Here is a 16181-nt window from a genome sequence, read left to right as displayed (position 1 = left end):
CATCAGAGGCTCAGTCTGCAACATGCTGCAGAGCAGGGCTCCAGTCTCGAAAATCATTTGAGTGAAAATGATAACGGGAACTGCATCATATTAGATTCTAAAGCAGGCTTCATATGGGGCCATCAGAGGAGCAGCTCCATCGGTGGCGCTCCAGGCCATGCCCCTCTCTCTGGGGCTGTTTTAACGGTTCCTTACACAAAAGAGCTAGACATCAAGTTGAGAGGGGCTGTTGTACAAGCTCCTCTTCTCCGAGAGCTCTCCTGTCAGCTTGCTCAGCAGGGACCTGCTTACTAAGTTAAACATTTAATTGACAGAGGGATGGTCTGCTCCATCCCCAGTATTTGCTCCCTATGAGCAATGCTGGTAATACATGTGATGGCCAGTGAAGTAGCAGTGAGGGGTATCCCCGTCAATCCGGACATGTTTGTTTATGGTATTAAGGTACTCGCACGTAAAGTCCCCCAGAAAAGAGTGGAGGGTACCCACTGACTTTATTTTTCGACCTGTAGCACCCCCCGAGTTGGTTGCAGGGACAATCCTATCATTACATCAGGAAGGCCTGGTGGTATCTGAAAAACGGATTGTTGTGCTGGGTACTAACCCACACAGGTGTCAATTGCGCACTGTGTTATGCGTCGACCCTAATGTGCCCCTAAGAGAATTATCCGACAAAGACCTTTGAAGATGGCAAAAATGGAGAAATCATCCTCGAGAATTGCATACCTTGTGAAATATTGGTGCAGTACAGGAAAGTGCCGAGTCCCCTCATGGCTATTGTTAATGGACCAACCCCATTCAGCGATACAGATTTGCAATACATCCCCACACATTCATGAACAACAAACCCACACGATTTAGGAATGTTGAAAGAAGTGACCCCAGTAAAAATCACAGTTGAACAAGGAGCAGTACTTCCACGGGTGTAACAGTACCCACTGTCCAGGGTGGCGTAGGATGGGATTCAGTCAACCATACAAGCCCTATTGCACCAAGGGATCATAGTGCACTCCACCTCACCATGCAATACAGCTATATACCCCATTAAAAAGGCAATAGGGGGCCGTTAGAGGATGTTCCAGGATTTGAAACCCCGTTTATGATGTTGTACAGAAAGATTTCCCACTTGTTCCTAACCCGGCATCCATCTTGTGCAGCATCCCGACAGAGGTTACCCATTTTTCTGTGGTGGATTTGAAGAATACATTCTTCTCAGTTCCCCTGCACCCAGACACGCAAAACCACACAGCCTTTACCCTGGGTGGAAAACGTTACAAGCACAATCGTTTGCCCCAGGGGTACTGCGAGAGCCCCAGTATTTTTAACAGGGTACTACACGAAGACTTAGGGAACAACCAAGTACCTAGCACAATAATTCAATACGTAGATGACCTACTGCTCTGCAGCGACAGCGAGCAAAGCTGTTGGAGACACCATTGCAATACTGCAGTTAGCTAGAAAAGGGTACAAGTTGGACAAGGCGAAACTCCAATACTGCCAGCAGGAGGTGCTTTACCTGGGGCAACTCATTTCCTAAAATGGAAAAAGAATAATTCCTGACAGAGCAGCAACAGTGCGTGCCACTCTCAAACCACAAACGTTTTTAGGGTTTATGCAACTATTGCAGGGCATGGATCTTAGACTATGCAGCGTACACAAGGCCTTTCTTACAGGGCCTCAAAGAGGCCCAGACAATGAACAAAATGGAGTGGACCCCAGAGATTACTGGTTTCAAGGAATTGAAAGAAGTAATTTCAACAGCACCTGTTCTTGCCACCCCTGATTACACACAGGAATTCTACATTTTCTCCCACTCAAAGGGCACACTCATGACATCAGTACTCACACAGAAAAGCATGATGGGTCATAAACCACCGGCCTATTACAGTGGCATGCTCGATTCTGTCGTGCAGGGATAGTTTGCCTGCGAACAAGCTCTTGCTGCTGCAGCCTTTGTTATTGAAAAGAGTTCCACAATGGTCATGGGGTGCTCTGTAAGGTTATACGTGGAGCACTCACTCTTTGCGATCCTAGACCGCTCCAAGTACACACTCAAAACACAAAGAGTATCAGCATATGAAATCATCTGTGTAACTCCCACATCCATGTTGTACGGTGCAAGACAGTAAACCCGGCTTTGTTTCTCGCTCAGCTGTGCACGGCTGAAAACTGGCAGCAGCATGACTGTGCATCCCATGAAGGGGACGACGATAGCCCCAAAGCAAAAGAGAGCTCCCTAGAAGAGGGAGAAGTGCTCTTCGTTGATGGGCCAGCATCAATTGATCAGGAGACAGGTGAAAGACATGTTGGGGCGGCAGTGGTGCGCCTGAAGAGGGAGAATACAAAACACGGGTCATGAAATGACTACCCATACATTTATCTGCACAGGCAGCTAAACCAGTAGCGCTCATAGAAGCCCTGCAGGTCTCCATGCAGTGCTATGTTACCATCTATTCAGACTCTGCTTATGTCACCACCATGGTACATGCATGTCTGTCGCACTAGAGAAGAAAGGGATTCCGAAGAGCAGACGGCTCACCAGTACAGCATGCAGTCCTGCTCAACACATTGATATCCACCCTCGCAGAGCTCTCTGCTGTAGCAGTCGTCAAATGTGCAGCACATACACATAACACAGACAAAACCTCATTGGGGAATCCCACTACAGACAGCAGTAAAAGTTGCAACATATCTCCCAGTACAAACATCAGCAGAATAAGTTATGACCACAACAAGGACAGAGATGCATACACATCTCTCCCTATCGCACAAGTAATTATGAGCTACAGCATAGGGCACCCAGAGAGGAACAGGACATATGGCAATCACCCACAGATCTCTTATGAAGGCAGCAGAGCACAGGGAAGGTAGTAATGCCAGTGGATTTATTGCATACAGCCTTCGAGCATTTGTATTTCCCATCCCATAGCTCAATGCAACACATTGCAGCAGAATTTCAGGAAGATTGGTTTGTCCCAAACTTACAGGAGCACCGTGGAACGAGGGTGGTTCAATGCACAACATGTTGGGTATTTAGTACAGACATGACATTGAGAGGAACTTTACCTCGTCCTGTCGGTCCATTCCGTGAGCTGCACATTGATTATGCAGACAAGGGAGAAAAATGGGGCAAGATATTTAATTGTGGTGGTGTGTACATTTTCCTGATGGTTTGAGGCTGGCCCATGTGCCCACCCAGATGCTAAGTACGCTGCTAAATTCGCTGCTAACAATCTCGACCGAACTCTCAAATCTGCAATGAGCTGGCCAATCCTTCTGCAGTCTCCACCTATCATGTTCCGTCACAAGCCCTCTGTACCGCTACAGCTTCTCACTTCACCACTAAAACTCAGGACATTCAGTCAATCTTTTTTTCCTCTACCTCTCCCTCTTGGCCCCCCTCTGGCCGCCTCTCCCTCTCCTCCTCCTTTCTCTCCGACTACATCTGATGAAGTTCCTAGACAATTTTGATCTATGAAAGTGTGATCCTAACAGGTGCTCTCCTGCTCCTCCAGGACCTTCAAAGACCACATTGACACCCTAACTCTCCAGCATTGGCCGATTTCTGCAATCACTCTTTCGTCACTGGATCTTTCCCCTCTCTCCTCAACCACTTCCTTGGGCACCCTCTCCTTAAAAAAACCTTCTGCCAATCCTACCTGTCCAGCCTGATCTCTCTCACTCTTTCCTGGGCACACTCCTGGATACTCTACACATGGAATCTGTTGGTTGTCTCCATGACCATCAGTCTGGCTTCAGAGCAGCCAGAGGCACGGAAACTGCTTTCCTGACCACCTGTGAAGATCTGCTCTTCAATCTAGACTCCAGCCTTCCTTCTGCCCCCATTCTCATTAGCCTTTCCTCTGCCTTTGACACAATCAATCACGCCATCCTGATCAATCGACTGAGAACCTGGGCATCACGGATCAGGTCCTGGAGTGGCAGACTTCCTTCGTCCTGGACCAACCCTCCCAGGTCCAACTTGGGTCCTTTCTCTCGACCACCTCTCTTTCCACATGTGTTGTACCCCAGGGCTCCATCGTTTCACCCTGGGTCTTCAAGGCCTACTTGGCCCACCTGATCTCTACCTTCTCCTCTAACATTATGTTACACTGTCAACATTCTGCTCTCTTTCAGGCTCCCTTCAGCCTCTGTTCCTCTCTTGTCCATTCCTGACCATCTCTCTGCGATTCAGAATTGGTGCGCCTCCAACGAGTTCTGCCTTAATGCCAGTAAAACGGAGATCCTTCTCATTGGGATCCCTGCTCTCGCTTTCCCTCTCTCTCTCTCTCTCTCTCTCTGGCTGCCCTCCTTGGGCCCTCTTCCTTTGCATTCCTGTGGGGCAAAAAACCTTGCTATCATCTTGGACTCCACTCTCTCCTTACATTACAGACCTTGCCAAGGAGGCCCATTACCAGCTGCACCACATCAGAGGTATTTTTCCTTTTCTCACTTTCCCCCAGAAGCTCTCAGTCTCCAGAGCACTGGTTCTCTCTAGGTTGGACTACTGCAACAGCCTCTTTCTCAATCTGCCTTCCTCTACTCTCTGCCTACTGCAACTAAACCAGAACATGACTGCAAAACTTGTCCTTGGCCTCAAGCCCAGGGACTGTATCTCTCCAGCCCTGAATTCTTTCCACTGGCTCCCCGTGGCTGCAAGGATCAAGTTCAAGACCATGTGCATTGTCAATAAGGCTTTCTGGGGCCAGGGCCTGTACTACATCCAACTCTCTCTTCCTCCTTGAGCCCTTTGCTCAACTACCTCCAACTCTGAGAGTCAGATGCTTCTCCAAGCAGAGATTGGGGGTATATCCCTCTCCTCTGCAGGCACCTCCCTCTGTAATGGCCTGCCTGACCTGCTCAAACTTGAGCTGGTCCACCTAAAGTCCCGGAAGCAGCGCAATACCTTCCTTTTCTCCTCTGCTTTCTGCCTTTCCCTCCACTGCTGACTTACCTCTCCGCTGCACTGACTGGTTGCCTGGCTGGCTACCCCCAGAGTCTGTCTAGGTAACAGGCTTTTTCATGATCAGTCTCCCCTGCACTTACGGGCTGTAACTGTAACCTCTAGAGTCCCCAGACTTCTTGCACTTAACCAGAGCTGCATTGCCCTGGCTGCACTTACTCAGAACAATGCTGCTCTTATTGTACTTCCCCCCCCTTCCCTCTCCCTGGCACTTCCCCCATGCCCTTTGTGTTGTCACACTTGCACCATCTGAATGGCACAAGGCCTAGTAAAATCTTTTGACGTCTCTCCCCAAACTCCCGTCTTCCCTCCCTTGTCTTGTCACGCCTTGAAACACTTGTGTACAGGTGCGTTATAAATGTCATATCATAGCCCTCTCTCCCTCCTAAGATACGCCTGGCAGATCTGTCCATGCTATCCATGCTAGCACATTCCAGGTTGTACAAGTTTATACTAAGAGTGGAGCTTATGTACTGCCTCAGATGTATTTTTTTATGAAGCCCTTAGTTGGACTTAAGACAAACTGTACTAAGACCTCCTAAGAACTTTACTTTTTTTTGTTTTGTTCTTCACTAATAAAATACTTACAAACTGGCAGATGGCTTTACTAAGCTACTTTTAACCTCTTGCAAAGGATTTATTGGGACTTGTCACTAAGGGCACTAGGCCCCATCTCTTCTAGCAGTTTACAATCTGTTAAGGCGTACAGCTCTCTAAATATAAAGTGATGTATTGTGTTTTAACTTCTTTATTTTTACATATTACTTCTCATATTAATCACTTACCTTAACTTTTCTTCACTTACTTTGCTACATTACATGGTTCCATTGCTGATCTTACAGTGTTTAAAAGTAAAGTGTTGGTGCTCTGTAGCTAAAGCACCCCAAAAGAAAAAGTGTAAATATTAGTGTATGTTTACTAATTTACTAGTCTGATTTTTCATTAATAAGGAGTTGTCCAAAGCCTAAATAAATACAACCTGTATACATCCGACCTAACTTGTGTTATTAAGCGCTCAGTGTGCTAAACTGACACGTAACCACTCATGTGCCTAAGCCTTACTGCTCAGTCACACTACCTTGATAGAGTTTGGCTACACATTAAAGTCTCTCCCCTTTCACCATAAGGAACAAGTTACTTACCTGTAACTGTTGTTGGGAATGTTCATGAGCATGGGAATCCATGTCAGACCCTATGCTGGAGAACAAGGTGGCCTCTAAAAATCTGTCCACATGGTGAAGTCTGAAAATCTATCGCAGTCTCAAAAACTCTAGAATTCCTCGACAATCCTCTGGCACCCCCTAGGGTTGGATACAGTCTTCTCTGCACCTTTGGGGTAGACATCAGATTACCTGATTTTCCCCATAATTGCTATTCGTTCTACAGAGACTGTTTTTTTCCTATGGGGAATTTCTGAACCAAATTTGAAGTGGCTTTGACAGTACTTACCTGTACCTGGACATTATTTCTTGGGTTCCCTTTTTGCTCTGATTTTATATGTTCTTTTAAAATCACTATTACAGTGTAATAAGAGTTCATGAGTCTGGTAACCAAGCCTAGTTGTGCCCCAACAATTGTTGGCACGCTTGAGGGTCAACACCTTTTTGTCCCTCTTGGTGCTACAAGTAACGCATATGATATATTTTTAACATTAATTCTGCTTCCTACCATGGGTGAGAGGAATGCATGTGACTCTTTGGCATTTTGAGTCCAATGACACTGTAAATGTAGGTTTGTGTATAGGGTTCCCCTTTTTTCCAACTACTTAGCCTTAAACGTATTGGGACCACCGCCAGGTAGTGGGCAGGGTCAGTCTGTGGCCCATTACTGTTTTCTAATTAAAGGAATAGTGCGCTCAAAAATATTATTGTCCTGAGGGTTCGGGCATGTGTTTTTAAGCATACCTTGATTGATCGTACAAACATTTCCTATGAACCTTACCGTAGTTTTCCTCACTCTTATACATGCGAAATCAGGCAGCAGGGAGCAGCCATCTTGTGCTAATCTTATCCGTTGCCACATCGCCCTAAGGTGAACTGGCCTGGCGGCACTAAATCATCTCCCCCATCCCCTGAAGCTGACGTCACCATTCCTAGCGATAATCTCCGCCTATCTCCATGACGTTACTGGGCAGCGCAGCCAAAGGCACCCAGACATCACCTTCGCCTTGACGTCAGTTGACGAAGAACCTGGAATATCAACACATCCTTTCATCGCACATCGAGTACCAATTTTAAATACACAACCTTATTTGTAAACGAAACCGCAATACTCTGCAATTTATAATGTGCTTTTATTTCACAATATACGCTCTGAGAACATCCACCGATTTACATATTCAACCACATTGGTAATTTCTTTCTTTGTTCTTGATCCACAAATGTTTATCGTGAGTCACACAGTGTTCCTTTGGGTATAAGATGCGCATTGGACACACCGTGAATCACAAGGGTTCCGCATCAGTTTGTTGCTAGACCACCGTAAACTGTGCCAGGTTGCTTCCAACGCTGGTACCGCAAAAGGGCATATCGTCCCAGGGCGATCGTCCCAAAACAGTATGATTGAAATCCAGCCATTTAGGTGCATCTGCAACTGCTGGCTGACGAAGCCATCAATTGGTATCTGGAAACTATGACATTCGCAGAATGGCAGTATGTAGCTGTATAGAAAACATAACAAATGTGTCTCAGTAGCCGTTATTTATTCTAATTTATCAATTTACCCATTAATTCTGCACCATGTGAAAACTAATGATGAACACAAACGTGAGACAATGGAAACAGAGAAAACGTTGTGGAAAGTTGAGTCTACGATGTGCTCGAGTGGTTAGTGCTATCTTAGAATATCTTTAGCTCGCAATGGGATGCGGAAGCTGACTGAAGAACTCAAAAGGACACAGACAGAATTTTAACTGAATATTAGCGTAGAATTTGGCGTTGGTGGAACCTGGGGGAACCCAGATGCGGACTACATGCATTTCGGTGCTAGACTGCCCATGTCCCCGGACAAAGACAAGTACACACAGGCTGTTTTCGCGTGTCGTTGCAATATGCCACAAACAACCCATTACAATGTAAGCCAGCAATACCAGTCAGAAAATGAAACCTTGACCTGTTCGTCTATAAACTTGTCTACAGTAAAACTTAAATATTAGGCATTTCCATTCTCTCAGCGTAACGCAGTGTCCGTTCAGATCAACGAATTTTCATAAAATGAAATGACATGTTCCTTTGTCCAGTTTTGGAATGGTGAACCTCATCATATTTGACGGTATTACACCTCCCTTCATCCAAGGACGAAAAACAATCGAACCTTAGCAGTGTAGGATGCGTGGGTGTGCACAGCTCACAAGCAAAACTCCCAAGGGAGCGAATAGCCCTGCAGACCTACGTGACATTTGAAATATTTTTAAAAAACAAACAAACTGTTTGCTGGCATTGGTGGACGCGAAATTTATAGTGATTTACTTATTTTTTATGAAAACAGTTTGTTTAATTCCAAATGCCTTAGTTTTAGAGTCCCTCTGGTGAACTGCTCACTCTCCAAGCGCCTTGCTCAGCCAGCCCCCCAACCACCTGTCAGCTCAGCCCATCACCTGTTCTCACGGCAATGCAGCTATTAATTTTTTGCAAGTAGCGAGTGTCGAGCCCTCACAAAATGTGCTCGTATGAGAATCTGAGCAAGCCCTGCTCCAACCTTCGTGCACAATCCATCTCTGCTCACTCATGCCATCTCCAACACCCTCCTGCCAGGCCGTGGTCCCCTGAACCCATGACCCCTATTCCCTTTGAACGCCCTACCCCCGCACCACCTTAAATTCACCTCTCATATACCTAATCAGGAGTGGTCATATATTTTGGTAACACTGACACCTATCCCCACTGCGTTTAAAATCGTAAGACTCCAAAGGCAGCAAATCAAAAATCAGCCCCACTGATAAGGCATCCGATAGCAACGACCCCTAACACATGCCCCCATACAAATATAGGTCAGAATGCACCAATTTCACACCAACAACCCCCTTTCAAGCGTCGTTTTGCTGTTTGCAGTCAGTACTTCTTGCATGTCAAGTTTCCTTTTTAGCCTAGGGCTCACTCCTTTGTGGGACGCATATTTATTCAGCTATTTGGACATGTGCTTGGTAAGGCAACTGCAGACTCCACCGTTGCTTTCATGCTGATATACATCTGACTCTCCCCCAATCAGTGAAGGACCCAGAAGAGCTTGACGAATGCGGGGAGTGGGAAAGCACAGCGTTACACTGTATGGCATCCTCCTAAAGGCACTTCTTGACAAAGAGGATACATTTGAAAAGATGATGTGGACGCTTTATTTGGACAATTTATATAAACATTGTTGAACAAATAAATAGCTGCTAATCATTTGAACCAGGAAGTAAACTGTTCCACGAGGTCTGCTTTCGGTGGACAGGGCACGTTTGCAATGTTTTGTGGCAATGTATGGTTCCTAGGAACAAAATCATGAGCGATTACATGAGTATGCATGTCCAACACAGTCAAAGTGAGGTCTTTCACAAAATCAAATTCCATTTCCTGGTAGAATGGCTTGACCACCCCATTCTGCTTCTTTTCGCAAAGGTCATTGTGTAACAAATCATGGCAAAGTTTCCTGTAGTCCTCGATTGTTCTGTCTTCACGTTCTCGGTATGCGCTAGTACCGCTAGTAATGTTCAATACTGCATCCCGTCTATGCCGAAATGCAATCTCTTGGGCCTCTACTTCAGGCACATATTGTGGAATACCTCCAAATCTCCTGTGTGACAGAATTCTGTGAGTCCCTTCAGATCTTTATCAAACAGGATCTTCGCAAAAGCTTTGTGTAGAGGTGAAGATGGAACCAACCACTTCTTGCGTTCCTGCTCCTCCGATAACAGTCCATGTGCACATTGGTGAAAATGTAGGTTTTCTGTCCACGAGTGGACGTTGGAACAGTGGTGCATCAATGAGCGCCATTTTTCAAGTTGAATTTCCAGACCCATCACAAGTTTGGGAGCACCACCAAAGATGGTTGCTGAAAGACAGACCACTGTAAAATATTTTCAGCTGTAATTTTTTTATTGATTGATTTAACAATGTGCCATACATCAAATTGATGGCGAATGTTTGGAAACTGCTATTGCATGGCTTTGACTATTGAAACACGTCGGTCAGTGGCTATGAGGTCTATTTGCATTCCCCTTGATTGGAGATCTTCCAGGGATTGTATAAAACCATGTTTCTCCATGGCCACTGAGGATTTACATTAGGACACCTGCACGACCACAGAACTCACAATTTGTTTTGTTTCCATGTCCTGAAAGTGGTATGTGCAGTACTTTGCTGAAAATCCGGGGCTGTCACACTGTCCATCGCCAGCTAGCCTGAACCGTTTGCTAGAGAATGTCCTTTCAATAGACATTTGTTCAATTTTCCAGGCTTGACTAATAGCAGGTAATTAAATTATCTTTGATATTTATAGTACTGTGTTTTAGAAAGGAACTGAAGTCCCATAATTTTTTTTTTTTTTTTAATACTTTTTCGATATCAAAATCTTTACAACAACGGTTTAAAATCTTGTTCTATCATATAAAAATCAAGTTCAAACATAGCAAGCAAAAAATATAACAAGCAAAAAATAAGCAAAAAATAAAAAAAATAAATAAATAAATATAATGCAAAATACAAGTTAATAAAGATAGAACATACTAAGAACTTGAATCCACTAAAAAAAAATATAATGGAAAATACCAGACAATATAAATAGCAGCATACTAGGAACTTGATAAGAATAAGTTCGATTCAGCCATTAGAGCATATAGCTGAAGTATATCGGATCAGCCCTGAGCCTTCCAGAGTGATATTACTATTAGCAATTTGTATCAGCAATTTGTTATTAAAACTTAGATCTTCATTCATACGTAACTTTGATATTTGCCAGCTTCTGCTCTATCACAGACAAAAAAAAATATAAATCGACAATCAATGGCTGCCTATACCCCCACATACATTGTAACCACAGTAGTTCAGATTTATGATTTGATGATGTATCCACATAATTACCTAAGTATCTTAGGCGCTCCTTTGCGAAATATGAGCAATAAATCACAAGATGCTTCAAAGTTTCAATCGATTGAGCCTTACAGAATCTACAAGTATCTACATGTGATGATTCAATATTCCGCCAGCATTTTGTTCGTTCTTTTGTCAGGAACAGATTAAATCTGAAACGCATGTATGTTGTTCGTATCTTATGGCATGGAGCCTGCCTGATGTAAGGGATTAACGGTTTCTGTTTATGGCGAAAGTTCGCATATTCCTTGTATGCTGGATAATTGCCGATTTTATCGGCTATCATTGCCCAATCATGCTGAAATAGTTTACTCTTCACAATTTGGGGCCGTTTAATTAGATCTTCTGTATCCATTGCTAACGCTATCAGATTTTTTTGACAGTATTGACCAACAGCATAAACAGATTTCGGCATGCCATGCTTGAGCATTTTTCCTAAATCTTCATATAAAGAGTTTGACACAGGGTCCAACATTTTAGCATAGCTATCAAGTTTTCGCCATAAGTACCTATATGCAAGAGACTTCAGTCCAAGTTCATGGATAATTACTTCATTTGGAATAGATGAGGGTAAATGCAAAACTTCTTTCCAAATTTTACCTTGGATTTTATTCAGGATATTCCCAATTTCTAATGAACATAGGTCTAAGCCATAGAGGATTATTGCTTCAACTTTAAGTGTATAGAACTCAATCAATGGAAGTAGAGAAAATTGACAGATCTTTAAGTATATTAATTTCATCTGTGCGATTAGTGGGGCTGTTTTAACGACAATTTCGACCTGCCATTTATAAATTGAATCTGAGTTATTTAAGTTGTAACCTAAATATATCATACCCAAAGCACGGGGTATGAGCAACCCTTTAATGCTCCATTTATACCTAATGATCTTTCTCTTGTTTGTAAAGATCAAAATATTAGATTTCTTTGAATTTAAGATCAAATTATGGGTATCACAGAATTTGACTAGAGATTCCAGTTTATTTTGGAGACCAAAAGGGGTTAAGTCGAACAAAATCAGATCATCCGCAAAAGCCAGCCATTCAAGACGTAAATCGCCCAGTTTAACCGCAAATGAATTACAAGTGGCCCATATATTATCAATCTCTGTAAGATATAAGTTAAAGAGCGTGGCAGCAAGGTTACATCCTTGTTTCACTCCTATGTGTGTGGCTATCGGAGGAGTCAATAGGCCGGTATTGTCGATCTTTATCCTATAGGAGGTGTTAGTATATAAGAGTGCTATCATGGCTATAAGTTCAGATGGTATATGTAACTCTCCCATTTTTTGCCACAGTATTTCTCTTATTACCGAGTCAAAAGCCCCAGATATATCCAGCAGAGCCATATAGATCGGGCCTTGGTTTTTCTGCCTAGAGAGCTTCAGTAAATGCGTCATCATGGTAGCATTGAGGTGAGTGCCCATTCCCTTCCGGAAACCTGTTTGGTATCGAGACAGGATCTTATGTTTTTCAATGAATGCATTTAAATCCTTCAGAATTAAGGCAGCAAAGATCTTCGCTGTGACATCTATGAGTGCTATCGGCCTAAAATTGTTGGGATCATTCACACTATGTAAGGGTATCACAATTGCCGATAGCCATGATTCTGGTACAGTTTTAGTTCGGAATACCCATTCCAGTCGCCTTAATATAATTTCTGACCAAAGCCTCGGGTCATCTTTTATAACACAGGGAGGGATCCCATCCGGACCAGCAGCTTTGGAAGATTTCAGCTTCCCTATTACCTGTTCGATCTCACCTATGCTCCAGGGGCAATGGCAGGGGAGATCTATCATGAAGTCTGGACATTGAATTTTGCTAAATTTTAGGGGCATGGCATATTTCTTCCGATATATTTCGATCCAGACCTCTCCACTCACCGCTGAACATAACGACGAGGTACCCTTCAACAATGGATCTTTTAGTGCCCTCCATACTTCCCTTGAATTTTTCTTAATCAAATCTTGGATCATTTTCTGATTTGATTTGATATATTTATTAAACTTAAGTTGTTTAAGATCGTTTTTATAACTGATCAAAATTGCCTTTTTTTCATTAGCATAGGACTTTATAGATTTATAGTTTTCAGATAATTTACGTACGTCAAAGTTTTTCTGTTTTTTCCTTGCTGCAATTGCAACATTGTAAGCACTCGCAGAGTTTATATGTTTTTCGCTTTTTCTTTGGGCTGCTAATGATTCCATGTGACTGTGTATCATGAGTTCGTTCTTCTTTTCGCATAAGTTCAATTCTTTTTTGGACATCGTTTGGGTATTTGTTTTAACTATGTCCCTATTTACCAAATAGTTTAAGTGCCTATATAAACCTGGGTTCCATCTAATAGAGATGGCTTTGCGATCTAATTCCAATAATGACAATGCAGGTACAGAATTGTAAACAGGGAGGTTACAATCCAGCCTACACTGCAAAATGCAGTGATCGCTTAGGTGGGTAGGTATGATATTACACATTGATGATGTGTTTGCTAAGGCCCCTGACATTACAATATAATCAATAGTCGAAGTCTTTGTGCCACGGGCCCAAGTATATAATGGATCTTGATCCATAAATGGCATAACTTGCATATCCCATAGTTCGAAATAAGTTGTCCACAATTGTCCCCTTTCATATGATGATATCGCATATTGATTAATTGTGCTCTCAGTGGACACACTCGTTACACAAAGGTTAGAATTAAAATCACCACCTATAATGATTTGCATATTAGTAGTAACTGCGACAGAATCAGACAACACCTGATTCAACTTTTCGATTATGTTATCAACAGACATTAAAGTAGGATTCCAATACAGTGCAATCAGAAGAATATCTGAAAATGTTTGCGTACTTGATGACAACTTAATAGCTAGAATATCTGTGGATGTAAAAACTTGACAAGTTGCAACGCAATATGCGTGTTTTATGAATATCGCAAGGCCGCCAGATGGACGTCCAAATTGGCCTCTCACAGCATGTGAGCAATAAGCCATATAGCCTTCTAAATAGATATCATGTAGAGCCATAGTTTCTTGGACTATTATTATCGCGGGTAGATTCCCCTGAGGACAATTTTGGAACCATGCAACTAAGTTTCTAAATCCACAGCAATTCCAGGAATTTATTACTAATACATTATCTTATAGATTCACTTTATCTTGCGACCCCCCTGTTAGGGTTTTCATTAGTGGCTCTAGCCGCGCAAGTCTTGTCGCAATTTGTGCCACTGCTTCAGATTGAACTCTGATCTTTTCATGCAGACTAGCCAACTGATTATCGCGTGCCTCAGGGCTAAATACACTTTGAGTCAGTGATGGTAGATGTTCAACAAAGCAAGTAGCATCTTCCATCGAGGAATACGCAGACAAACCATAGCCCAGTGTTAGAAGATCTTTTTCATGTTTCCATATCAAGGAGGCAATTATTACGGATTGAAATTTGCAAAGCATCCTGCAATTAGGCACGTAAGGGAGTCTAATCCAGTCAATGTCGTTCGATACTAGATTTCGTAAAGCAGGAATTTGGTGAAACACTTTCATTAGAGAAGCACGATTTAGGTTGGGTTTATCGACCTTTGTCGAATCTACCGTCCACCCCATTATCAATTTCATTTCTTGGGATATTTCTTTATCATTTAAAATTCTCCCCTCTCCACGTTTTTCTATGATTTTACTATCACTAAGCAGTTGTGCTTTTGCATATGCCTCTGAAATACTGGGCGTGGCCTGTAAGTTAGCATCCCCAGGAACCTGAAAGGGGACATTATCTTTATCCACGCTACTTACTTCGCATTGCTCACTGACGCACAGAGTATTATTAACACGATCAATACCATCAATGTTATGCCCCGAGCCCTGGGGAAATTGCGATAATGATGTTATTTTCTTATCCATTTTTTCAAAGAACCGTTGTAGCTGCGTCTGAATAAGCAGCGGAGTTGATAATGCCTCACCCTCTTTAAGGTGTACATCTGGTACGCCACTCACCTGAGCTTGTGTCTTGTCTGGAGATTTCTGTAACACTGCGGATATATCCTCCTTTTCTATGTTTTTTTTCACACCCAATAGCACCTGGCTTTCTGTATTTAGTTGAGTTAGATCAATAACAGTTTCAGGGTTTATTTTTATATCAGAAGTTTTTTTGTATATATTGCCTGTCAAGGGCAAGATATTATTTTTTTTGTTATTTTTTTTATTTTTGGTGTTTGTTATGATAAGTCCTGTCTGTGTATTATCATTTTGTATGCCAGCATGAGTCTTCCTTTTCATAGCTCTCGCATGAAGCTTTTTGGCTTTGCGAGACATGAAGAAGGTAGAGGTTTTTTCATTACCATTATCTGCCAGGGCTACAATAGACACGTTTTGCTCTATATTACATTGATCCTTTAGATCAATCAAATCTGTAAGGGGTGTAGGACTATCCGGAGTAATTTCTGGTGTAGGTGATTTAGTTTCATCATGGACAGGAATTTTCTCCCCCATAAATTCATTTGACACTAGATTTGCAGCCAGCAGTATCTTTTCTAGTACGAATATCCTTTCATGTTGTAATTTTGCTATCTCCACATATGGGGGCAGCTGTCTCGTGCTCCGTTCCATGGCATTGGCACTTATATCAATATCAGTAATATCAGTTTTATCTCCAGAGATCGTTTGCGTGCCTTGGGACTTTAACAGAGTCACCCTCCCCACTTTTGCCTCAGGCTTAGTTTCCACTAGCATATTCTCTTGTTTTGTTTTTTCCTTAAGCACTTGATCAGCCCAGAAAGAATGACATTTGTCTTGCGCCATCAGAAATCCCTCTATTCTACTCAGTTTGGCATTGATTTCTGAGTTGGCTAGGCTCAGAGCACCAATTGCTCCATGTGTAAATTCATGACCTTTGTCCAACAAGTTCAGAATTCTTGCCAAAACTGGGAAATTCTGTAGTTCTTGTTGATTAAGATCCACTAATGTGTCTTCCAAAGGAAATAGAGGAAGTGAGGAATTTGGTTGACGAGATACATCTGAGGTCAATTTAGGGATAAATATGTCAGGACCAGTGACCGGAGACTGTGAGTCAGTTATGTCTGTTAGGTTTCCCTTCATCTCATTCGTAGGTGAGCTCGCATTTTGTATTTTCCCTTTTAATACCCAGCCAATATCGTTCAACCTT

General features: G+C 42.8%; 1 protein-coding gene across 1 annotated transcript in view; it reads right to left on the bottom strand.

Moving 5' to 3' along the window:
- CUL4B (cullin 4B) overlaps positions 1 to 16181 on the bottom strand; it is a 1392627-nt gene that overhangs the window by 684858 nt on the left and 691588 nt on the right. The gene's annotated exons all lie outside the window — the stretch shown is intronic.

This window comes from Ambystoma mexicanum, chromosome 5p, assembly GCF_040938575.1.
Source record: "Ambystoma mexicanum isolate Mex_15411 chromosome 5p, UKY_AmexF1_1, whole genome shotgun sequence".
In the NCBI taxonomy this organism is placed as follows: domain Eukaryota; kingdom Metazoa; phylum Chordata; class Amphibia; order Caudata; family Ambystomatidae; genus Ambystoma; species Ambystoma mexicanum.
This window is presented reverse-complemented; position numbering and strand designations above follow the sequence as displayed.